At 37.3% G+C, this 25375-nt stretch overlaps 1 protein-coding gene across 1 annotated transcript in view; it reads left to right on the top strand.

The window, feature by feature from the left end:
• Positions 1-25375, top strand: part of cunh1orf52 (chromosome unknown C1orf52 homolog) — a 156587-nt gene that overhangs the window by 130681 nt on the left and 531 nt on the right. The window lies entirely within an intron of this gene.

The following is a 25375-nucleotide window of genomic DNA, read 5'->3' as shown; positions in this document are numbered from 1 at the left end:
GAGTGCTTTTGAGACAGATTAATCAGATTCACACATTTTGGCTTTTTGAGGGGCTTTTGAGGACCAAAAAGAAAAACGGGCAGGAAACTATACTTGTCTGTTGTATGTCATTCGGGATGAGCGGTGACTGCTGTGAGGTAGACTAGATCAAACATGATTTCCCCTCTCAGTGGCACATCAGCGTTGTATTGTATATAAAAAGATGAGAGCCAGACTCTCAGCAGAATTAGAGAAAGAATCATTGAAGGTCATTTTTTGAAGGCTCCAAAAAGACAAAGGTTGACTAAACTACTGGTTTCTGCGGGGAAGCATGAATGCATGATGAATTAGCGCTGCTGTGCTGTGTTTACATTTTATTGACAGCATTTTTTAAATCTTTTTTTCTTTTTTTTGATCATGCTTTTGTAGACAGAGGTAAGTAAAGTAATAACCAAGGAACTTTACTTCTATGAATTTTTTTAGGCTTTTTAGCTGCCATATGACTGTTACAAATAAGAGCCCAAACTAACAAATGTTTAGAAAAACTAGCAGCTAAATTTACTCGTCATACCCTGTGTTGTTATATATACAGTATTTTACTTGGCAGTCGTTTTATGTAACTCAAAACACATATTACATTAACAATAAGTGGCCAAGTGAGTATTCTGATCCTGATATCTTTTATCCTTGTTATGTTGAATTTCTAACTTTAAACCCCATTTACTTGATTGTGTTCACTTTCCAAAGTTTACTTTGGAATGACGCAAAACAGAAATGATAACTAGTGAGCTAAAGTCGGAATGACTGATATATTAAAGGCTCTTGTTCACCAACTGAACTCTGAGCAGAAGAGCCAGAATGGTTCAAGCTGCAAAGAAGATAACAGATACACAATGAAAAAAATTTAAAGGTGCAAAGGGAAAAAGCTTCTGAATACATAGTTTGTCTAACCTTGAAATAGATGAGCTCCAGACTAAAATAACCTGTCCTGTCTTGCAAAGAGGGGAAAGCTGACACTGCAGTACGTACAGGCTCACCATCACTGAGCTTTAGAATATTTGAAAACTGTATCCAAATTTCTGTTGCAACAGATTTTAGAGGTTGATTTGCTGTAAGCGGCACAAGTCACTGATGAATGTTCTGAAATGCAGTGGCATATTTGCGATCATTTATGTCAGCACTGTCTTTGGGTTTTCAACCTTTGTAACTTCATTTTTATTTATCCAAAAATATTGGTATTACCGTGAGCATTTTATGAGTTATGAGACTGATCATGTCTCTGTCACACAGGGCTCTTTCTTCAGTGCACTAAGAATACTGAGCTATTTCAACATAATAAATTGTCAGTAGAATGATCAAGCATGGCAGAGAAGGATGTCTTTTTTTTTATTTTGATGCATAAAAGAGCAACACCCTTGCACTATTTATTTGTTTTACAGTTAGCTTGTTTGATCTAGTCTAGGGCCCACATTTTTATAGAAGCATTTGTTCTGTTATGAAAAATTATAAATGCATGTGTTTGTCTTTGATGTATAATGTTGTATAATCCTTTGAAAACCAAATAAAAAGATTGAAAATCCCTTCCTGCCTTGTGTTCATGCTGAAAATGATGGTGTTATAGATAAGTAATATTTTTTGGAGCGCATTAAGCCCCTTATGATCATCTAGGCCCAGTAAAATAAATCCTCTTAACAGTGCCCAGGCTGAATATGGGCAGAGTTAAAATAGTGGCAGCATATTTGAATAGCATCAACCCTTCCTGATTAGAATTTTAAATCATACTATACCTCCACTTAAAATTGGAATTAGAGTGCATACAAGGCAAGACAGGAAGTTACCTATAGGGCCCATTTGGACGACCCTCAACAATGATTAGGAGATTCCTGATATGTGCTAAGTGTGAGTTTCTCAGTGAGCCCTGAGTTCCAGCCTATCTTTATTAATTACTTCATTTCAGTATTGTCTTTTTGATTCTTTTTCTTTCTTTCTTTGTAGTTAAGGAGTTATGATTCATCCAGTTGTCTGATTTCTCAGGCCACTGACAAATACCTAATTCCATAGCACTGCAATCATGATAGCTGTGATAAAAAAACAAAATAGTTTTGGAAAAGTTTAAGAGGGGGCCCAGAAACTAATTGCTTTTGGACTCTGTGCATCACAATCTAAACCAGCAAGTTACTTTCCTCATCAAACCCTTCCATGGGTCAGTATCAAACAGTACAGTACTAATAGCGAGAGGACTGTTAGACCTCCTGAATTCTGGAAAATGCTTTTCAAAGTTTTTATTCGAGCAGTTTTAATGCTATGATGTGAGCAAAACCCTGATTCTCTGCTGTCAACAATGTTGTTCCTCTGCAAGATTTTCAGATTTTATTCAAACCACCTTGATAACTTTTCTTACTCTTAGCGATGACAGAGAGATGCAGAGAGACAAAAGTGAGCCACAAACCCACTTCTTTTTTTAAACAGAAGCTTTTGACAGAATATCTAGTCAAAACTCGACGACTGCAAATGCTATGCAGTTCTTTAAGATTTTTCAAATGAAGAATGAGCACAAGTTAAGCGTCAAAAATCTTTTTTTCTCATTCTGTCTCAATTCTTCCTGGGTGAATTTGAGCTATTCCTGCTGGGTTATAGCTTCATCACTTTCACATTGCCAGTTTCCACATCACTGCACCCATCCAATGATTTAAAGGGAATCAGTCATTTAAAGGGAAATATATTTGAATCAGTACGTGTTAAACGTTATTTTACCATTATTTGAACAAAAAAAATTCTTTCAGCTTTTTAAAGTTTTTTTAGTCTTTAGTGATAAAAATGATGCCACAAAAGACTATTGTAAATGAATGTTAAGATTTGCTGACTGTCTTCATGGCCACAGTAAGGAAACTTGTAATGGCTTTTTTTCAGGAGAATATCAACCCATGTAATTTTCCCTGCGATAAAGATAATTTCAGACAAGTAACTAAGATCCAGGCTCCTTTCCAGGGACCCTAAGCAGTATTAGGAAGGTTCAACTAATGAAATGGCCCATGTGTGAGCAGTTGTATGGTAATTCTGATCCTGAACACATGCAACACAAGAAGAAAACCACTCAGAAGAAGCTTTAAAAATAAACTCAGCCTAATTAGTTTTCTGTTTTGTGCGTGTGAGTGTGTGCGTATCTGAGGGCAGGATAGGGCTTCAGTGACAGAGTAATTAAGAGAAACAAGTCTTTGATCTTAATGAGGTTTTTCTACACTTGTAAGGGAGTGAGGGGATGTGAACATATGCAAGAGGGTGCATTTTGTGTTCACACTCTCGGCTTTTTGAAAAAGAAAAGAAAAAAAGAAAACCCAACCCAGAATAACCCAATCTGAAATTAAAAGTAAACTCCACTTCTACTCAAAACAGCAGGGAAGAGTTTTTTCATCTGCTCTGTTGACTCTGTTTTTTGGTCAGGGTGAGCATGTAACTTATTTGAAAGGAATTTAGGTCATACAGAGGCAAAGGAAAAAAAAAACCTTCCTGCCTGAGTGTTTCCCCTCAACTTCATGACTAATTGACTGGAAGATCATTTGAATGCTGAACAGAGGCAGCAGGAGTCCACTTCATTCAGCGGTGAGACTGATGCATCGAAACAACACCAACAAACAAGGCCTGCAATCACTCGAAGGGGGGTGCTCCTCTGAGAACATCATTACCGACTGTGTGTTGTCTGAAATCAAAGTAGCTTCCTCGGCTTTGATAAAAGAGCTTGGTGCCAACTAGAATGGGGGTGTGTTGCCGGGATACTGACACTGTCCAATGATACATTTGTTTTCTGGTCAAATGAAACAAGAAAAAAGGTGCAAAAAAACACAATTAAACATAGAAAAATTATGATCGTCTTGCTGATATAAGCACATCATTGGTATCAAACAGAACAGAATAAGGACGGAGTAATCATTGAGAAGTCGTATCAAGCAGAATAAAATATATCTCTCAAGTACAAACCATAATTACAGGGGTTCTGTATCATATATTGATGATACATGTTATCACAACACAGTCTCTTGTCACAGCTCATGTTTTGTTAAATCTTGTTATCAGGTCATTTGTTATGTTTTCAGGTTTTTGTCACATTTTTAGATTCAGTTCTTGTCATGTTTCTCCCCTGCCATCAGCTTCACTCACATCACCTGTTTCATTGTCATCAGCTGCACGTCATTCACTAATCACTCCCTCCACAACATTTAGTCTCCTGGTTTCCTTTCACTCATTTCACCCCTAAGCATTTTTTTAATGCGGCTCTGCCGCGCCCTGTTTTTTTTAGAATAAACCACGTTTACTTTGAAAGTCTGCATCTGGGTCCTACCTTCACCACCCGATCCTGACATCTCTGAAGTCTTTTTGTGCAGAAAAAGTAGTTTTGTACATCTATGCATATTATCATTGACAATTAATCTAACATACATATCTTGGGACTATGGGATAAAGCTAGAATTAGATGAGAGAAAAACCACACAGGCACAAGAGCACATGCAAACTGCATACAGAGAGGTTTCAGCCAGCCATCGGGTTTCACAATGCTCTTGCTTTGTGTGCTAACCATCACACCATCTATTCGATGAATCTTTCTAAAAAATAACAATGCAAGATGATTCAGTGCAGTATGCAACAAAAGTGTGCACTATAAGAAATATTTGTAAAAAAATATATATATATTCAAATCACAATTTTAACTTTTTTAAGCGCAGACTATAAGCATTAAATTGAGGGTGTTTAGGGATTACAGCTCTTATGTAATTACACAAATGACTCAAAAGCTGTTTCAGGAACAGGTGCTGCAGAACACTAATTTCAGGTTTGGATTTTTAATTTGGATGCTGTTGCTGTGAACCCACATCTTACTGTGAAAGGTCTCCTCAGTGCAAAGGATAGGAGAACGAAAGGGGTCAAATCAACGGCTTATTAAATTGCAAAAAGAAAAGAAAAGAAAGCACTGGTAACACAAATGAGCCTGGATATCCATGGAAGAAAAATACTTTCAAAATTTCCTGCCAAGTCAAGAACACTTCAGGGTTCATTAGGTTGGCATATCATTATCCAAGTTTACCATCAGGAAAACAATTCCATTGTCACAAAAATATAAACGTAAGAATAGACTTTGCCAAAAAAAATCTTAAAAAACAGGAGCAGTTCTGGATCAATATTTTTTAATGGATGAAACTTAGCTCAAACTATACCAGAATGAGGGTGGATAAAAGTATGAAGAAGGTTTGGAACAGCTAATGAACACCATCGCTTTGCTTAGTTGGCAGCCAGATGAATTCTGAAGAGTATAGGGAGATAAAATCCTGTCAAATGCAGTAAAGTTGATCTGATTCACAGTACAGATGCACAATTATCCAAGACATGCTGTGAGAGGATCCTAGGAGTGTTTTAAGTAAAGAAGTGGAATATTCTGCAAACGTCGAGCCCAAAAGAACCATTTTTTTCATTTCTGAAGGCAAAAACCACAAAACAACAACAGCTGCAATAAAGTACTGGTAAAGAAGGAAATTCTGGACTTCAGGCAGTCGTTGCATGTAAAGTATTTTTGATAGCCTATTGAAAAACTTTAATCTTTGCTAATTTGCCTGAATATATTTGAGCCACAATAAAACCCAATGACTTAAACAGGTTTTTAGAAACAGCTAATGTAACAAATTTATGTCAGTATTCAAATATTTTCCAACATAACAAAACAAAAATGACAAAAACATACTCACTTCAATATAATTTAATATAAAGATTCAGAAAACTACGAGCAAATGATAAACTGGAAAAGTGTCATCCATTTGTTGAAGATGTTACCCTTTTGTGCTCTTATATTTTTCTTCCAGATTTGTTAAAACAATTAACTTTTTGATATTCATAAAATATGTAAGTATAACCTATTTATGTGTTCATGTGGACTACAAGAGATTATCTTATCTCATGTAGCCATAAAAACAACATTTTACACAAATTTTTACATAATAATTCGATAAAACTGAGCACATACACCCACATTCACATTATTAATACACTAGATTGAATTATTTATGGGAGCTGATTTGACTTTTATATCATCTGTCCCACATTTTCTTTTAAATTTTTCAAGCCATGCAAAATTTTCTTTCTATAATGTTTTCACGGGTCTGTTTATTCTAGGAGACATCATCTGTGATGTCGAAACTGCTGGAATACTCATGAAACAAACATAAACTGGATATCATTAATACTTTTATTTGTGATGGACGTTTAAAATTCTTAATTGTTTTTTTTCCCATTTCTCTGTGCGTCGGTATTTCATAGAGATCCTGATGAAATGTGCCAAATGAGTCATAAAGACCAAAAGCTTAATTAAACTTGCTAAAAAAATTGGCATTAAATGTAAATGTGAATCATTCATTGTAAAACGGAATATAACGTTACAGATGTGTTTCTGTGTCTCTGATATTTATGGAGTTATATAGGGTAATTCTCCATGAAAAAAGAGAAGTATGAGACCCTGATTGACTTAATTCATGATATTAATTCATTTAAAGATTGCAAAAACCTAATCATTGGAAAATTAATCGCAGTTTACCTTTATCTGTCCTGTGTGCAGCTCTGTATGCTCATACAGTGTAGCTTACAGTATAATAACTACATAAAGAAATACACATTTAAACCCATCCTAATTGATGTAGATACATGTTAAGCAGGTAGATTGTGCAGACATGAATCTATAGAAGCTCAGATAGCTGCAATATCTGACACGTGATTTGCGACAAATTCCCAGAGAGTGTTTGGACAGAAGAAAGAGTGTTTTGATTAGTACGCATGATGAGTAAACAAAAGTGAGCACCAGCTGCTCTTTGTCACATTGCAGGACATAATGAGATGCTGGTTTAACAAGCTTCATGGCAACATAATTTGTCTATTCACTGGTATTATGAAGATTAAATAAGAATATCTTGCCATTCTGTATGATTCCCTTGCTGTCTCAGCTGCAAGACTGACACATGACATAATCGATGCTCCTCATTTCCTCTGCAGACAAAGAGTAATACATTACTGGAGCTACTGAACATGTAAGTATCTTGACAAGGCAGAAACACTGACAGAAATACATGGACACAGAGATAAAAATGGCATATGAGAAACACAATGGGGCTGAGAGAAGGGGCTTCAGCTAGTTTCATCCTCCAGATTAGTAAAAACAGGAGCCATGTCCACCGGTGGGCAGTAACTCTGCATCAGGCCAGCAAGTGTGTGTTTCTGTGTGAGTGAGGGGGGGGATTGCATTAACACACATTGTGCTGTGCACGACTCCCATACTCAATGTTTGGCCATGTGCAGATTCATAGAGAGAAAAGGCAGCCACTTGGCATGCCTCCACCTTTATCCAGCAGCAGGTTTCTGCCTTAATGATGCTTCAATGGCAGCTGAAGAGTTTGCCGCTCAGTAGAGAGAGGCTACTTGTGTTGGCAGCAAAATAAATACAGCAGGGTCTTATTAAAGTCAATAAATAATCCTTTTAAGTGGCTACAACTCATGACATTGTGTGAAATGACATTAACACAAAAAAGATGTTTGAGGTGCTCATTTTGGTGCAATTTAAACTGAACAGTATCCACATATATTGGAGCATCACATGCTGCCAACTAGAAGTTCCTGAAGTATTTTCAGGAAAGGCCTTGGTTTTTTTAAGCAAGATAATGACAAATTACTTTCTGCACATATAACAGCAGTTTGACTCCAGTGTGAAAGAGTCCGGGCACTAAATTGACTTGTCCAAACTTACAACTCACTGCAAACATTTGAAAAATATCTGGTAATTCAACTATTGTTTTGAATGTATGAACAAATGTTGAGATTTTGCATTTTCCTCCAAAATCCAAAGCAGGTGATTGTGAAAACAGTATTACACAAACCAGGTAGCCACCTTTTATAAACCTGGTAAATTTCAAAATGTATTATGCTGTTTTAAACGTTTTGGGATCTAGGGATTGAAAGTAGTCCACAAGAGTTGATGACAGCTTATCTTTTCTGGGAAATTAGAAATACTCTCAGGTTCAGGAAAGAAACTGACACACACATAAACGCACACAGAAGAGCTTCCACAAACTTGTTAAACACATCACAAACTACTAAAATGAAAATATGCCACTGGGTAGAAGAACAATTGTTTCTCTCTTTCTGGAAATGTGACCTTTTTAGAGTGCTGTCTGCTTTCTGTTTGTGGGACGCAGACGATAGGAGTCTTAATCAAACTGGAGCGTTTGGTCCAGGCCACCGCTGACAGCTTCAGACGATTTCTCATTACTGAGCTGGCATTTAGCATTTAGTCATTTTAACATTCAGTTCCACTCTTGTCTGCTGACTCAGAGCACAGTCTGTACCCTGCTACTCCAAAACACCCAAATACACACCACAGTGAAATACTAACAAGGCTTCAAAACGCTTAATGGAACAGTAAAAGCTGACTTAAAGACTGATTAAGGGTGATGAAGAAAATTACAGAAATGCAATGGGAATTTAAAAAAAATGTTATTCACATTTTGATGCTTCATTTGCTCACCTAATTCACTGTTTTGGTGGCTTGTGACTCCTCTGCCTTAAGATAAAAAGCACAAACACCTACACACACACACACACACACAGCTTTCACTGATGTGAAAGATCTCATCAGATTCTGTCAGTGACTCTTGATTCATACAGAAAATAAAATGATCAACAAAACTCTTAATTCCCTGTTGAGCTGAGTTTAGTTACTTGTGTGGATGAAAAACAAACTTGTCAAAAGTCACGCAAAAACTTTGCGGAATCAGTGGACTCCCGGCAGCCAATCAAATTGTCACTCTCTTCAGTGTCCTTAGACCCCTGTCACTCTCATTTTGTTTCATGAACAATCTGCTTTGTGAAAAATGGCCTGGAAACTGATTACAACCATTCAGAGCCCCCCAGCTCTCTCCTACATTGATTTGAAAGACTACAGGAATAAAGTGATGCTTGGAGAAAGGCTGCATCAATCATGGAGGTCAATGTTAAAGGACAACTCAAGCAGGATTTTTTTTTTCTCATTCCTTTGTGTCCTTCACCTTCTTGTCCTGTAGACAGTTTTCTGTTGCTTACTATGAACTGTCTTCAACAGAGATGATTAAATCTCTCTGTATTATCATTAAAATGTATCAACTGTTGTAGCCTTTTGATTTTTGTTGAGATGAGGAGTATTTTCTTTTAAGATAATTGAAATACAAATACTTGAGGAAAAATGCAAGTAGAAATCATCGGTGAAACTACAGTGAATACACCTCCTACATGATCACTGACACACAAGACCACATCTTTGATCACCGATTGCCTTATTGCATGACAGTGTTCATAAAATGATCCAGAAATTTCCAGAAACTTTCTCAGTTATGGAGCCTGCTGTGTCTGTCTGCCTGAACATTTGTGTCATAGCTGAACATTTCGAGAGGGCAGAAGAATCTGATTGTGAGACTGATTGTGAGAATGACATGAAAAAGATACAGAGACAGGTGACCAACTAAATCAGTCAACACAGAGATGCAGCAATAATCAGGAGGTATATAACAAGTCCAGGTACCACTAATCAGAGCTGGCCTGGGCGTCTCCTTAAAATGACTCCATGGACAGCACAATACCTGCACAATCTAGCTATGAAAAACAGATGGGGTCATGCATCAGACTTGCAAATGGGTTATCAGTGAAAATCTGAAGAGATTAAACTTCCATTTCAAGGCATCTGTGCAGATATTCTTAGATGTCTGTCCAGTTCTAGTGTCATTACATACAGATGTAAACAATTTTCTGCAAGAACTTCAAGAACTTTTTTATCTATTGTGGCTGAGAAAAAATACAGCTTGCCTCCTCATGAACACAACTAGTCTTTTCATACAAAGAAGCAAAAAGCAACTATGCTTCCCAAACATGACATTGAGGTGCATTTTCCACCACCCCTGCAATACAGCAACCAGCAGTTTCTCCTGTGGCAGACAAGCAGAAAAATAAAACCTATAAATAAAAATAAAACCCATCCAACCCACTGCTCCTGATCTGTTTCTGCTCTCTAATCTCATAAGTGACTCACTCCTGGAAGAGCAATCCTTGTTGCACTGGTGTTGGTAACCCCTCCCTCTCACAGGACCAATACTTTGGAAAATCCCATAGCACCGAGGCTGTCTACACACCAGGTAATGGGACTTTTAAATGACTACCACAAGCTACCTGCGCTGCACACCTCACTGCTGCACAACACATTATCAGGAGATTATCCCCTGGCATGGAGTGATTCCTTATCTTTGCGTTGCAGTTGGGATTATTTAGCTTGACATTTTGGAGGCACCAGTAGGAGAGTTGGTGATGTAAAGTCCAACCCATCAAATTAAAAAGTCTGGTTACTGGAACTCTATACTATCAAATTACTTCATAGTACATGGGAGGTCAGATTCATTTCTTTGCTCAGTCTATGAATCAGAGAACTGGCACAACAGCAACAGCACTGCATTCCTGAGCCAAGAATTCCCTCGACCACAGCACACATCAACTTCCACAGGTGACATAGAGACTTCCTCTTAATTTCCACAGTAGCAGCAGCAGTAGTTATATAGCACCTAAGCACAAACTAAATCGGCTTGAAATTAAATGACTGGTTAGAACAGTTTGAATCCAATATACATAACGCTAGCAGGGGAATTAGTATATTTATCAACTGTTGTGTGCATTCTTGTGTGTGTTGAGGGGGTTCTTGACTCCCAATAGATGTAATTATTTTCTACTTGCAGGCTCTTATCTCTGTATCAGTGCAGAGGTGTTTTTATTATTCTGTCTTCATTATTCACCATTAGTGTCTCTGTACACACATACACACACACACACACACACACACAGGCAAATGAGTGATGCAGTGCTGGAGGAGGAGGATATCAATGCATGTGTGTGATTAATGTAGTTAGGTGAGTATTTCATAGTTTTTTTTCTTTCAAAAAGTTACACTTTCTTGTGCTTACAGATGAACGGGGTGTATGGAAAATTATTTTAGTAAAGAAGTTACTTTGCATCAAGTCTTAAAAAGACAATGGAATTGGTTCAAGTTATGGGCACAAACACAATCTTTCATCTTGTTCAGGAGCAAGTGTATGAATTAGGTCCATATGTGGCATGACTGCCAATCAGGCAGGCAGGTACAAGGCTCATGTGTTGGAAAATGGGATGGGATTCATCTCCAGAGAAAAGAGATCGATTACGTCAGCAAAAAGCTTGCACGTGGTGTTAAAATGCGTTTTTGAGAGTGCTGTACCTGTGTGCTGCTCTGTTGCTGCTGTGGATGGCACTTTCTATTCAGCACCATGGACAGTGTCCTGCCTGCTGTACCAGGACTTCAGCGGTTCCTGTTGAATGGTGAAATGATCCGAAACTATCTGAGCAGCAAATGATAAAACCTGTTTAACTTCTCCAAATACTAAGGAAAGGAGCTCCATTGCTTCCTTTGAGATGTCCTTTAGAATAAGAGAAGCCGTATCATCCTTTTTGAAAGTAAGCAGACGATTCTGTCCCACAATACCTTGTGCCTGCAACTTTAATGGCAATTCTCAATTATTTCCAACGAGTTGTACTGTGATTCATGTTGCTATATATGAGAACAAGAGAGTGAGAGAGTGAGCAAGCAGTGACAAAAATATATTTCACTGTATAATGTATATTATCTTGATAATGAAGTAGTATTCTATATTATCTCTATTATAATACACAAGATAATCTTTGTGTTAAACCGGATAAGATTGCATTATCTGAATTATCGAAAGCACTTTTTGCAGAACATTTACTGAATATTTGTTGTTTCAATGCTGCAGAGACACGCCACAGTTAAGTGTGGTCAGATTCTCATTGCAGCATAGTTGTCTTCTTTTAGGTCCATGGGAATCTTTCCTACCATCTTTCTTTAAACCCACAAAGAAGATAAAAAGATGAAAGGCGGCCTTTTTTTTTTTACCATCCCACTGGACCCTTGCTATGATCATCAACACTTGTCTCATTCAGTCCCAATTCGTACAAATTAGTCCAAATAGTTTAATAAATGAATTAATGAATTAATCTGAAATGTTAATGTTTCCACTCTCAATGCAGGCACGTGCAGACTTGCAGCTTCTGTTACTAAAGTGATGCAAGTTGACAAATTTGACCAAGACTGAGTACAGCTGTAATAAGCTAAGTGGAGTTTCCCTTCCCTCAACAACAAAAATAACAACAAAAAACACTAAGTTAAACCTCAATTCAAATTCAAACATCATTGCCAGATGCAAAAGTAGAAGTATGTATAAAGGATGAAAACTATCTTGTTTTCAGCACCTCTAGTTTCAGAGCCATCTTTAAATTCATCCATCCATCCATTTTCTATACCCGCTTAATCCATCGGTTGGGTCGTAGAGGACCTGGAGCCTATCCCAGCGATCATCGGGATGAGAGGCGGACCCTTTGTTTTGACATTTGCAATTCAGCTGCAAGGTCTTCTGTCTCTATCAGATGTCCTTGAGATTAATCTGTACCTTCACAACAGTCAACCTGATCTTATTTAATTTTTTTAGACAAAACAAGAAACAATATCAATATCATAGACTCTGTAAAGTTGATTATTTGCTTAGTGGAATTAAAACACAAATATTAGTTGATGAGTTTTAACATTTCACATGATCTTTTATAAATTTTCTCAGGTGTATGGTGACTTGAGCTCTACTGAGTGTCTCTTAATCTTACTCAGTTACAGCAAACCCTAAAGGCATGCCCAGATTAAGCTAGGAACCAGGACGTTCCTGGTCCACTGTGACTTATACATGTAAGTTTCACTATTTGCATATTCATCTATAAATGCAGCATTACTCTAGTGCCAAAGCAGGAGACACCACATTTAATTTTCAGGTGTATTGTGTAGAACATAGAACATACTTTTATTTGAATTCTACCGGACATTCAGTGATACATAAACGCATCACTATCCAGATTTATATGAAATCTCAACAATATTAACAGAGTTGATGATTGCTCTCAGTATAGTATATAGATTATTAGATTTTATTCACTTTTCAAGCAAATTTGACACATATCAGAGGCAGAATCTGGCTGCAAATGTTTTTTGTATATATTATCGTAGGTATATTTTGTGTGAATTGTTATAACTCTGGCTGACATTAACCACTTTTTGTTTTGACCAGGATACTTCCTCTAAAAATATTTTAAATCTTAAGTCTTATTTATTACATTAGACAGTCAAATAATTTAGTTGTAAACTTTTATCTTCTTAAGGTCTGTGTTCATTAATTTCCAGATAAAAAACTCCCCACAACTTTACAACAAAGATTACAAGACCAGAACAAAAGGATTAAATGCCTATTGAAGGTCCTCTTTAAAGAAACAAATTCATAATTCATGCTAAAATAGGTTACAAGGAGTAAAACCAGCTTTTACCACACTTCCTTCCCTCTTTGTTATGAAAACTGCGGTCAGTCTGAAGCTGAGTAACACCCCAAAGCACCACGAGAGAGAGAAAGAGACAATGAGAGACAGAGAAGGCAGACAGATGAAGGGATAAAAGTCAGAGGAGAGAAAGTGTGACAAAAGAGAGAAAGAAAAAGGCAGACGAAGGGAGCTGGATAATGAGGACTGGCAGAGCAGAGCATCTCACCACTGAAATATTTCACATATTTCATTCCCACTGTCAGATTCCTGGGTTTGAGATTCTACCCAAGGCAGACAGATTGATAGACTATTTTTCATCAGCATTTCCTTTGCTGCTCCTGTAAACTCCTCCCTAAATGACTGCCATAAATCCTGCACAAACCCTCATATACTTCTGCCATATTTCTGGTGACGGCTGATTATTTCTGCAGCAGCTAATGTGTGTGTTCACAGCTAGAGAGTATTAATCTGAACTCAATGGGCCCATCATTACAACATGGATGTGTGTGAGTTAATTTGGTTGATAAACAGTGATAAGGAACAACACAGTTTAAAAAGCAAGATAAACTGAGCTTAATATGCCATGACCTGATCATTATTTGAAGTTTTAAAAATGATTTATGAAAGATTTTTAAAGACTACAAAATGGGATTGTAACACTTTGGCTACAGTTTGATGAAGTAAGTGTTGCCACACCTTTAAAAACATTTGAATGAATTTTTTAGAAAATGTGCAGTCATTTCCAACAGTAGCTGGTGAAAGGAGTTTCCTCATTTTTACTTTCAGTTCATAGCGGGCCATATTAATGTTTGATGTGAGTTGAACAGATGTTTACCATGTAAAACTGTTTAAAGTTTCAATGTGTGCTATTGAAATAAGAATCTTGTAAAAATGTCTCTAAATATATTAAAAGCTGCAGGTACCAGTTCCAAATGTTGTCAATATTACTTGCATTTGTCAGCTAAATTTATTTATTTGTATGATGTATTGTCATTCATTGCAAAAATTTGCAAATGTAAGATAGTTTGACATGGCAATTTCACAGTTTTTCCTGTTAGTATAATATTGTGCAGAGCTGGTTTGGAACAAGCCAAACTATTCATCTTACTGTCAGAATGTGGGCTTAGATCTGACTTTTCTGATCAAACCACATCCCAGTGATCTCTAAAAGCCAACATCTCACATGAGGTTAGAGGGGTTGAAGGATATAAATTAACAAATGCACCATTTGCACAGGATTAGATAAAACATAAAGTGTGGTACCGTTTGAGAGTCACTAAAATACAATGATATAATATAGTCACAATTTTCATACAACAACATGTCATGTTGCCATGACAAAGAATAATTTGGAAAAAAACATTGTGAGGGTGGTTGGAAGCAGCTGAAGACATCACTCTTCTATACGTTTAAGCTTTTTGAACAACTAGTTTTCGTGAAGGTTTAAGTACAATGGCGTAGCTGTTATCAACTTGATAAAAATGTGATATTTACTTCATCTGAGGACAACCTCTCCACTACATCTGTAAAAAGTTACAGTTTTTTTCACAACAACATTATGTTTTGCTATGATAATTGATATGAAAAATACTGCATTGTGTAAAAAATGGATGGCAGTAGTTGAAAAAAACGTATATTTAATCAGACAAAGAACAGAAGCATCAGCAGCAGCTCAAACACTTTTTTTCTTTTTCATGTGGCTGTGATAAAACAACTTGGTGCAGATGGAAGAGGAAGGTGTGAACAACACCAATATCTATATATTTGATAACATGAACTGCTGGATTCCTGTGAATCAGCTGATCATATGTCAAATTAACCCGCTGCTGCCATGCATGTCTGCCTATTACTGCAACTACAGCAGTTCAGTATGCATGGGTGACAGGTCTGACCTAGTTGGACTGCTCTTGCAAAATACTACAAAAAGTACCAGTGGGATAATTCAGACTCCACACTGACATGTTCATCTCCCACTAGATTAATGGAAAGCAGTGCATTTGTAAAAATGCTATATATGTGTAACTGGGATTACGTTGCAGACTCCAAAATAATATTATGTAGTTTCCCTAAGTTAAGTTTTATGTGGTCTCAGAAACAACAGAGCGATCTTGTTCAAAACTGCAACAACTTTATTAGCAAAGGGGCAAAATGAGCAAGTTCTGAACTTGCCATGTCAGCTTGCTTTGATCCATTTCAACGCTTTTATAATAAAATAATGCCAGTGGAGTACTAGCCTCTGTAAACTTATGCCCAGTCAGAGTAAGCTGATCCTGATCTCTGAGTTCAACCATTAAACTGTCATCTAGGACACATGTACTCGCCTGATGGCCAACAAGTTCAAGCACAGGCTTGACCAGGTCAGTAGCTGGGTTAGACAAGTATAGTTTCTTATACATTGTTCTAATTTTGCCTCTTTTGCTGAAGTATAACTGGACCACATTTAAAACTGCCAGTAAACCCATATGACACGGTCTACCGCCACGCTTATTAATTTCACTCATTGATGTTGTGACCCCTGGCTTTGGAGGTAGACTATCCCAGTTGGCTAAGATTGCTAGAAATAGTAACTTTCAGCAGATGGGATACTGATAGAAACTATGGGAGACATACGTCTGAGTCACAGAATTTCAACACAGGCATCAATCAAAGCAAAGTGAGATGATAATCATTATGCACCGTCTGTAGTCTGTGACCTCTGACCCTTTATTCTACTGTTCAGGTCACAGTATCCCTGGAGTCTTCATTATACTATTTTGGTAGAGCATGTTAAGAATAACCGATTTCTTTACATATAGTTACATTGCTGTACTTTATCCTTTTACAGCCCGTTTTGTCTTTTTATACAGACTATGAGCTACATTCACAAAACATAGCTTTTCTTCTGGATCCTCAAAAAGATCAAACATTTATTTCCTATATTTGTGGAACACTTCACTCACACTCATTATGTCATTCCTAATGTTTCTCTGAATTAAAACCACATTTCCCATTAATAACAATAGACCTTAAATCCTTTTAAAATGGAAGTTTGTACCAAAATTTCACTTCTTCCCTGAAAAAATTCCTCTTATGTTTTTCTGAAAATGATAAACAGCAAAACAATGACTTTCCATCTGTGCCTCTCTGCCAACCATCTGACTTTATAAGAAACTCTGGTGCATTAGTTTTGTTGGAGTCGGCATCAGTCTCTTCCTCTTTAGTATCAATGAAGCAATTTAACAGGCTTTTAGACAGATTTGATCATCATTTGAACATATTTTCATTCGTCTATGGAATAGTCTATCCCAGCTAACCTGCTAGAATCAGGCCAGTGAGAGTGTTGGTATACTCGTCTGAATTCTGGCTTCAGGAGACAAAGTGTTTACTGGCTCCCAGATTAGGCTGGAAACTGTAGTGGTTCGCAGCAGTCAGCCTGGTGTCACTCCTAGAACAGATCCAGAGAGTCTAGCAGTGACAATATAATGAATTAAAAAAATCCACACCTGTGGTAACCTGTGTTTGTTATCATCTTCCTTTTAGATTGTATCTCTGTATCTCCTAAGGTTTAAATAATCTTTCTTTATTTTTTTCCTACCATCCTCATTGCCTACACCATCTCTGTTATGGTTGTACTCCTCTTTAAGGTAGAACCTTGGAGATGTTACGAGTAAAAATGGACGTTATTTGGTAAAAATGGATCACAACCAGTGCAGTCATATAAGAAACATTGTAGCACACACCAGATTTAAACTGCAGGAAATATGATAATAAAGACATTTACTTGGAGCTGGTAGGCTTTAACTTGTGTAAGCTAGTTCGGCAAAAGCTTGAATGTAAAACATGTTAATTTATAAACTAAAATGTAAAACTTCAGCTTTAAAGCTTGTTTTTTTTTAAGCTGCATCAATCTCTTCTTCTAAGGCAGAAAAGCATATTGATGAGAAACCAAATCACAGCCTGATGCAAAAGAATGACAGAATAAACAACTTCTGATTCCTGGGTTTTTCTTCAGATTCCTGGATTTTTGTTAAAGTTTTGATGTCTTGAATTGCCAGAAAAACGGGAATCATATCTGTGTACAGACTTGATTAATAATCAACTTATTAGTTAGAACAGATAAAAGTGAGGGAAATGCCTCATTCGTATGTAGTGTTAAAGAATAAATGATTTATTTGACACAGTGAATAAAAAATATGTTATGAGTTCTTTGGATGTATCATTTTGAGACTGAGTACAAGCCATCACCAAATGATTAGTTCAAATAAAAATAACTGGAAATCTTTAGCTGTGTGGGAAACTGTCTCCTCCATTTGATCTCTTGTTGGGCAAACAGTTATAGTTCAGGTAATGCTCGTCTTACTGTTGGATGGGAATTCATCTGTCACGTTGCAAAGCAATATGATTTGTGGTGCTGAGGGGAGAAAGAGTGAACAACAGGAAGCCACACAGCAAAAATCAGCATGGCTCTTGTCAAGCCCTTGCCTGGACTGGTTAGTATGGAGATTGGGTGCTGGAGGTTAAACGAGGAGACAGCTTTCCTTTCGGGAAAAAACCAAGAGTCTGCTCTGGCTTCTAACCATGTGAAATATTAACAAGGCTGGGGACTGTGCCGCAGCTGTATAGCTCTGGCCTCTGCATAACGTCAAGACAGAGAGACTGCATGAAAAATAGACTTTAAAGAGGAGGAAGATAAAAAAGAGAAAGGGGGACAGAGAGTGACAGAAACATTCTGAAACTCATTGATGTTGGTGTGAAAAAAAGCCCACATTTGCCACGACAGAAAATCTGCAACACTACTAGCTTGAAAGTTTTGCACATGGCTGAACAAAAGACATCCAATCAGTTCCTGTGTGTTAGTGTAATCATTGTGAATCAAATAGGAATTTAAAACAGATTCTGATTTTACGTAACTTTCTGTGCCACTCTGAGTCAGCCTAAGCTAAGCACTTCATTTAACTGAATATGATGCAACAATCCTGCAACTGACACACAAAGTGAGGCTAGAAGCAGAAATCATACATTTTCATCATTGTGTAATTGCACAGTGTTATGGAAAAGATAAAAACAGTTAGAAATAAAATAAAAGTTTAACAATGCATTGTATGTCTGTGATTTTTATATCTATTTGGTTTATATGTTTTATCTTCAGTTTCCAACAACTGCGTTGCAACAAAGCAAGTAACCACATAAACATTACAGTGACGGAAACCCAGATGTCTGCAGAGAGCAGCCTTTCACAGAGAGACAGGGGCCAAATGAAGCTGGCTGATTGCTATTCCAAAATGCTGCTTCATGCAGAGACAAGACAAGGCCAGCACCGAAAGAAAATCCATCCACTGACAAAGAGAAAGAAGTGAAGGTTGCATGTGTGTTTGTATGTGTGAAGGGGAAAAAGTATGGAAGGAGACATCGACCACAATTATTGTGGAGATTCATTCATTTTCATCACCCCTGTCTCTTTCTCACACACACAGATACTGTCAATGAGCTGTCTTTTCAAAGATGATTTACGAAGAGATTAAAAGAGAAGCTGATTTCTCAATAGTGGCCTGTTGCTATGGCATTGCAAACTTGTGTCACTTCCTCTCTCTCCATCTCATGGTCACAGCATCAATTCGACTTGTAGGTTCAGTCCTGAGCAGGCTAACTGTGTGTCGTGCATGTGCATGAATGTGTTACTGTTAATGGCTATGGGGACATAAAACGTTTACATAGCCACAGTGTCAAGACTTTCCTATTGGAGCTATCGCCAATAATTATTTCATTAAACTGCAGAGTGAAGAGCAGAAATAGAGTTGGAACTAGGGAATACGTGGTTATGTGCTACTGTTTTCTCTTTTTCCTTTTCAGTTTTACATCTGCCTTCTCAAAAATCTATGTGGGCAGCATTTATATTTGCCTATTAGCTTTGGATGGACAGGAGAAAAAGGACCAAAAGTGCAACAGATGGTAAAGCTTAAGTTGTTTCTCCTAACTAGTAGGACAATGAAAAACTCTGTTGCACATCGGTCTGAGTAACAACTACAGTATGTTGCTCCACAATAAAAAATGTACTACTTACACACTAAACATGCTTCTAAAATGAGTAAATCCTTTTTTACTTAACTTACTTTTACTAAATGTGTTACCTTCACAAACAGCAACAGAAAACATTCGTCCAAAATACATAACAAAATGGACAATAACCCTGCCATGTAATACCAAATCTTCCTGTTGTGGCTGCTTCAAGAGTCGTCACTTGGTAAGAAAGAGTAGTTACCGAACATAACTCAGGTTCTGTCTGCATGTTCGTTGCACTCGGCACACTGAGGATGTGTCGGATGAACCCTGGATTAACAAAAATAACACATCTACAAGCTAATTTGGTTTGAAGAAAGTCTTAACTTATCAGTCCAACTTAAAACAGGACAAAACTACTGAGATACAGCTGTTCAGAGCACCTAGAAAGCTACAAATGGGAAAAAAAAGTTTCTGTTTTTGTTAATTATGAGATTTAGGGGTGCAGGTATGCAGATTCCTCTATCTTTGGACAGCAGCTGAGCCAGAGCTGTTTCGTAAGATATGTCTACAAAGAAAAAGTGAACAGCATATCACTGTAAATTTGCATAAAAATCATTCAGGCACAGTGCTGAGTCATACCACGTTTTGGAAGAACTTAGTGCAAAACACAAACTCAAACTCATAAAAGCACGGGGGCATGCTTGCCTATAGTGCAAATAAAGTGCATGCACATAGTTGAACTGATTATGGTACAGTATATGCTCAGACTCGCAGAGACAGCTGAAAAACATGACAGAAACACATCAGGACTGTGGGCTAAACTGAGCTGAACAACTCATATTATCATGATCCGATGTTTGTTTTTCCATTCTGTTTCTTGTTTGGGTTCTGACATTTCCTCACTTGTTTCCTCAGTCTCTCTTCAGTATAGTCATCAGCTCCACTCCCTTCACCTGTGTTCACTCATCCTCAGCTGCACTCATTCACCAATCACCCTCCTCACCGTTACGTGCTCATATGATGCTCCTAGTTCCTTGTTTCTATTTTTGTTGGTCTGTCTGTTCTAGTTATTCAGCATTTTGATTTTGTTTTCCATGTTATGTATTTCCGGCTTTGTTTAACATAAATAGTTTTGTTTAATTTATGCCTCCTGACTCTCGGTCTGTGTCTGCACCCGGGTCCTCCTTCCTCGCCACCACCCACATGTGACACATATAGGAAGAATTTCAATCACTGCAGCAGACATGAGCATTGTAAATTAATAGTGTAAAAAAAAAAGCAATATGTACATAAAACATAACGTTCAGTGTAAATCAATGATAAAAAACATATGAAATAAATTAAATAAACCATAAAATAAAAAATGGGAAAAGAGTAATAAAAAAAATGCATAGATTGCAGTGTAAAGGAGAACATTATGTATGGAAGCTATCCAACAGGTGGTAATAAGAATTTACATGTTAACAGCAGCAATAGTATTATTTCAGAAAGAAGGGAAGCTATTGAATCAGATTTAAATGGTTGAATACTGACCCCAGGGACAGCTTATGGTCAGGTGAGGTCATCTCAGGTTTAAGTCAATTTCATGACAGTTGTTCACTTCTTCACTTCTGGGTTCCATAGCATAATAATTGCTTCAAACAACATGCTACGGAACAGATTGTGCCAGTGATAAAAGATCAACACCTGTAAACACACATTCTACTAAACATTCAATTCTCTGACAATAGGAGGAAGAAAGCCTCATACAAAGATTGACATTTGCAACAAAGTTATTTTCTCAGTGTGAATTGTTATGCTAATATTTTAATGTTTCTTTATTTGCTTCCAAGGCCACTGGGTTTGCAACTAAAGGATGAGAGTAAAAATAGTCTTAGATGCTATAAGATTACACCCGTAACCCATCGTACTGCAACAATAATGACAAGTCTATTCACATTTCTACTGTCTGCAGCTTTTTTGCATTGTCTCTCATCTGGCTTTACTTGCAGCCACTGTGTTGCTCTTCATCTTTGTCATATCTACAAATTTGTCACATTTGTTTTGGTTTAAGTTACACTGTAATCATTGTGCAGCTCTAGCTCAATGTTTGTGATTGATCTAATAAAAATGCCCCTTTACGAGAACACGTTGGTGACCACAGGCTGAAAACGTTATGTGACTTTCTGAGTTGATAACAAGCCTAATGACACCAACTGGTATTATTTCAGCTGGGGCTTGGTGAAGCCTGTTCACAAAAAGATGTCCTGAGTATCTTGAAATTGTTTTGAGCTACAGGCTTAAAGTCTGTTTGTATCGGTATGAGAGACACTGAAAGAAATCATCAAGTCCTTCAACCAAAACGGTCATATAAGTCTTTTGTTCATACCCCTCTTTACAGCTCATAATGGCTTCCTGTAAAGCCGATCAAGCAGCGGAAGGTAAAATGACTCACATGAGTGTTTCTATATCAGAACAGATGCCATACTCAAGCATTTAATTTAAGAAGTAACAAAGTCCTCATAAGGAGGAAGGAGAAGGATGGATAGAGCAGGTAAGAGCTGCACTTTCAACCATATTTTGTGTGACGTTACGTGTTACGATATCATCATGATAACATATTACTAAAACACCTTTGTCACTTTCCAGTTGGGTTTAGGCAATACCATTAGTTGGTTACAGTTAGAGATGCCATTTGACTGGTTACCCAGGTAAACAAAACATATTACAATGAGACATGTCACCTTCTGGTTTGCTTTTGAAAATAACTTAGAAAAAAGTCACGGTTAGAGCTAAAAAACATTCTATTTATGACGAAACATGTTAATCCCTGACAGGCAATTACTCTCACAACCACTATTCTTTGAACGCAATTATTGACTCTATCTGCTTTAACAAATGGCACACCAGCACGTCTTGGGAACAGTCTAAAAGAACAAAACAAAGAAGTAAAACAATAAGGTGGAGAGGAAGTAAACATGTTCCCAAAGACTGAAGCTGATTTGAATCAGTATTCTTCCTGAAGTTGATTGTTTTATTAATTTTAGGCTCAGTGATATTAGTTTTACATTCAAACCTTGAGCAGTTCTTACAGATTACTGTACTTTGTCAGTGTTGTTATGCAACTTTCTTTTCTGCATGCTTTCTTCTGTTCAAACTTTGAAAATATTAGGAGACTTGTACCATCAGACATGTGATTTGACTGAGCTGCTTCCCACAAAGATGCACACTGAGAGCGTCCTCAGAAAGCAATGCAACACATGATCCCTGCAGTAGTGAAAGCTAAATTTAGTCTTAACAGGCTTTAGGGCAGAGAAAAAAAACAATGGGGTGCAGGAAACAGGGGGCAGGAAGGTAAAAGTTGGGTGATAATGTTGGAGGAGGAAGAGCTGGTGTGGAAAGAGGAAGGAGGAAGCGAATACTCTGAAAATGCAGATGATCAGTGGTGATACTTATCGCTCCATGTAATTTATGTGATAATCTATTTTGTACATGTTTAAAGATTTTTGCAACACAAGTAGCTTAACATTAACTGATTGAGTAAGCTAGCACATTTCAATTTTCAATATCTCAAGAATACCTCAAGCAACACTTTGATAAGGCTGGTGAATAATTTGTGTGGATCCAAGGTAAGGACAAAGTTGTTTATCTTACCTTGAATCATCTTCAGTAGTAACTTGAGGGGAATATCAAATTCATATTAAACAGAAAGAGCTGAGCATCAAAGTTTGGTTTGACCCAAATTCCTTAAATTAAGATGCTCACAGCAAGGTTAATTTCATCTTGATCTAATGCAAGGGGGAGACAGTTCTTCCTGAGCTCATTAAGATGATGGTCATAAGTTAATACATGATTGGAAGAACAGCTTTAGACAGACACAGACCAGCCTGTGGGAAATATTTTACAATCTGAGCTATTCAATCTGTCCCTCTTTTAACTCTGTGAAGTCATCTGATCCTGCTGTGAGTCAGTGGACCAGCGCTCACTGTGCAGCTGTGACATGATGAGGTCAAGAGTGATTTAAGTCACATGTCACAACAACAGTTCACAGTTCAAGAGGGCCGGAAAGCCATAAACCTCTTTTTTTAAACAAGGTGTTTTCTTCCTGTTGGGGTGAAGTGCCACTTTGAACCAAAATTTACAACACTGCTGTTGTTGTTGCCACAGTTTTCTTAACTGTTTATGTTTCTGTGACGTTCTCAGATGTTTTCTATTAATACATTTGAATGTCCTGCTCTACACACCTTGAAAGTTTCTCCAAGTTTCTCTCCTCCAACTAAATAAATTTGGTTCGAATTTGACAAGTGGTGATGCGGCTTTGCAGCATATCATATTGGGTAAAAAATGTGAATTGCTCTTAATACCCTAATGAGTGCAGCAAATTGTTAAAAGCCAAATGATGAACTTTGAGAGAGGCTTTCACAGGGAATCATTACAAATTAAAGCAGTTATCCCTGTAGGGGATGCAAAAACTAAAAGGCCAAAATCTTTACCTTAATTAATAATAATTAAACACACAGAAGGTCTGACTTTGACACTACTCACAGGGATATTCCATGTTTTTACAATCAAAGATCAATATTTTTGGATTTTGAAAAGAAGCATGTGCAGTAGCATCAGCCCGATGCCTGTGGTCCTAAATCTGGTTTAGTCTACAGTAACTTTGTTTGGGGTTTTTATTTTTTTATTTAGATAAAATGGTAAAGAAAATAAATTAAAAATGAAAATGAGAAATCCTCAATTTGAATACGAAGGAGACAGAAAAGCACATGTGACTGGTGTTTATCCCCACAGAGTGTAAACAAAAGATGGGTGCAGCTACAGTGACTTCACTTGATGATTTGTGGTCTACCCTGTTGAAGCGCTGAGTCACCGTCCTGGGTCTTCGGAGCCAGAGATGACATGGAAAGAATGGTTTTCACTGAGAATACAAAGACACTATCCATATCTGTTGGGTAGTTGTCAAGGAAATGATCTGTTACTCAAAGTAAAATCTTCCATAATGTTTCCAAGTCTTATAGTTTCGATACACATTTGGGTGATATGTTCGCAAAAATACAGCATAACACTCATAATTGAGTGTGGATTGGAGGGAACGTTAGAGTATTTTGTTAGTTGCAATTCTAGCATGCAACTTATTCTTTCTGCTTCCCTTTTGCAGATGGTGACTGCAAGTTTGGCTGATGGCTCAGAGACTTCAGTGGTCTTTACTCTTTTTGTATTGAGATAAATATTGAGGTAAACCAGATTTGACCAAAAGCGAGACTCAATCTAAACAAATTAGTGGCATGCAGAGAGTTGTCAAATAAAGCTAATGTTGGAAAGCTAAAGCATCAAAACAACATAGAAAATGAGGCTAGAGTTTCAAAGGCAGGCTGTGGAATATGTTTAAATATGAGTAATTAGCTAATGAGGAGCAGGTGTGCCTGCTGGAGAGGCAGGAAACTCGGTGAGGGAAGTCAGACTGTGGAGACTGAAACTTAAATTTAAGGGAAACAGAACCAACTTGAAACATTAAAAAACCTATCAGGGCACTTGAACAACCCCTTTCTGTTAAGCCATCAATGCAAAGGGTGTTTTTTTTTAAATGCTACTGCTTCATAAGAAAAGTTTTTTTTGTTTTTGATTTTCCTAGGTGCTTTGAGGATTTGTCTTGTGAAAGTTGTGCTTTGCTGGTAACTGTAGAACTCAGAAACCATAGAGCCTGAACGGAGGTTCAGGATCCGTGTAAATCACTGCACATCAGAGTGTCATATTTATTTTAGAGCCTACTGGATAGAGATAACTGCTACTGACTGCTGCTCAATAATAGATAAGCGTTCATTCCTTTAAAAAAAAAAAGAAAATCATTGCTTCCTGCAGAGAGTTCTGTGAGAGAAAGATAGAAGATGAAAGACAAACCAGGACAGATGCCAAAAGAAAGAGACATGTTGTATCATCCCTGAAATCTGTGGAGCAAAATGGTTCACACCAGTGGACCAGTGTCAGAAAA

This window comes from Leuresthes tenuis, unplaced genomic scaffold, assembly GCF_036924035.1.
Source record: "Leuresthes tenuis unplaced genomic scaffold, fLeuTen1.0.hap1 SCAF_7, whole genome shotgun sequence".
NCBI lineage: Eukaryota > Metazoa > Chordata > Actinopteri > Atheriniformes > Atherinopsidae > Leuresthes > Leuresthes tenuis.
This window is presented reverse-complemented; position numbering and strand designations above follow the sequence as displayed.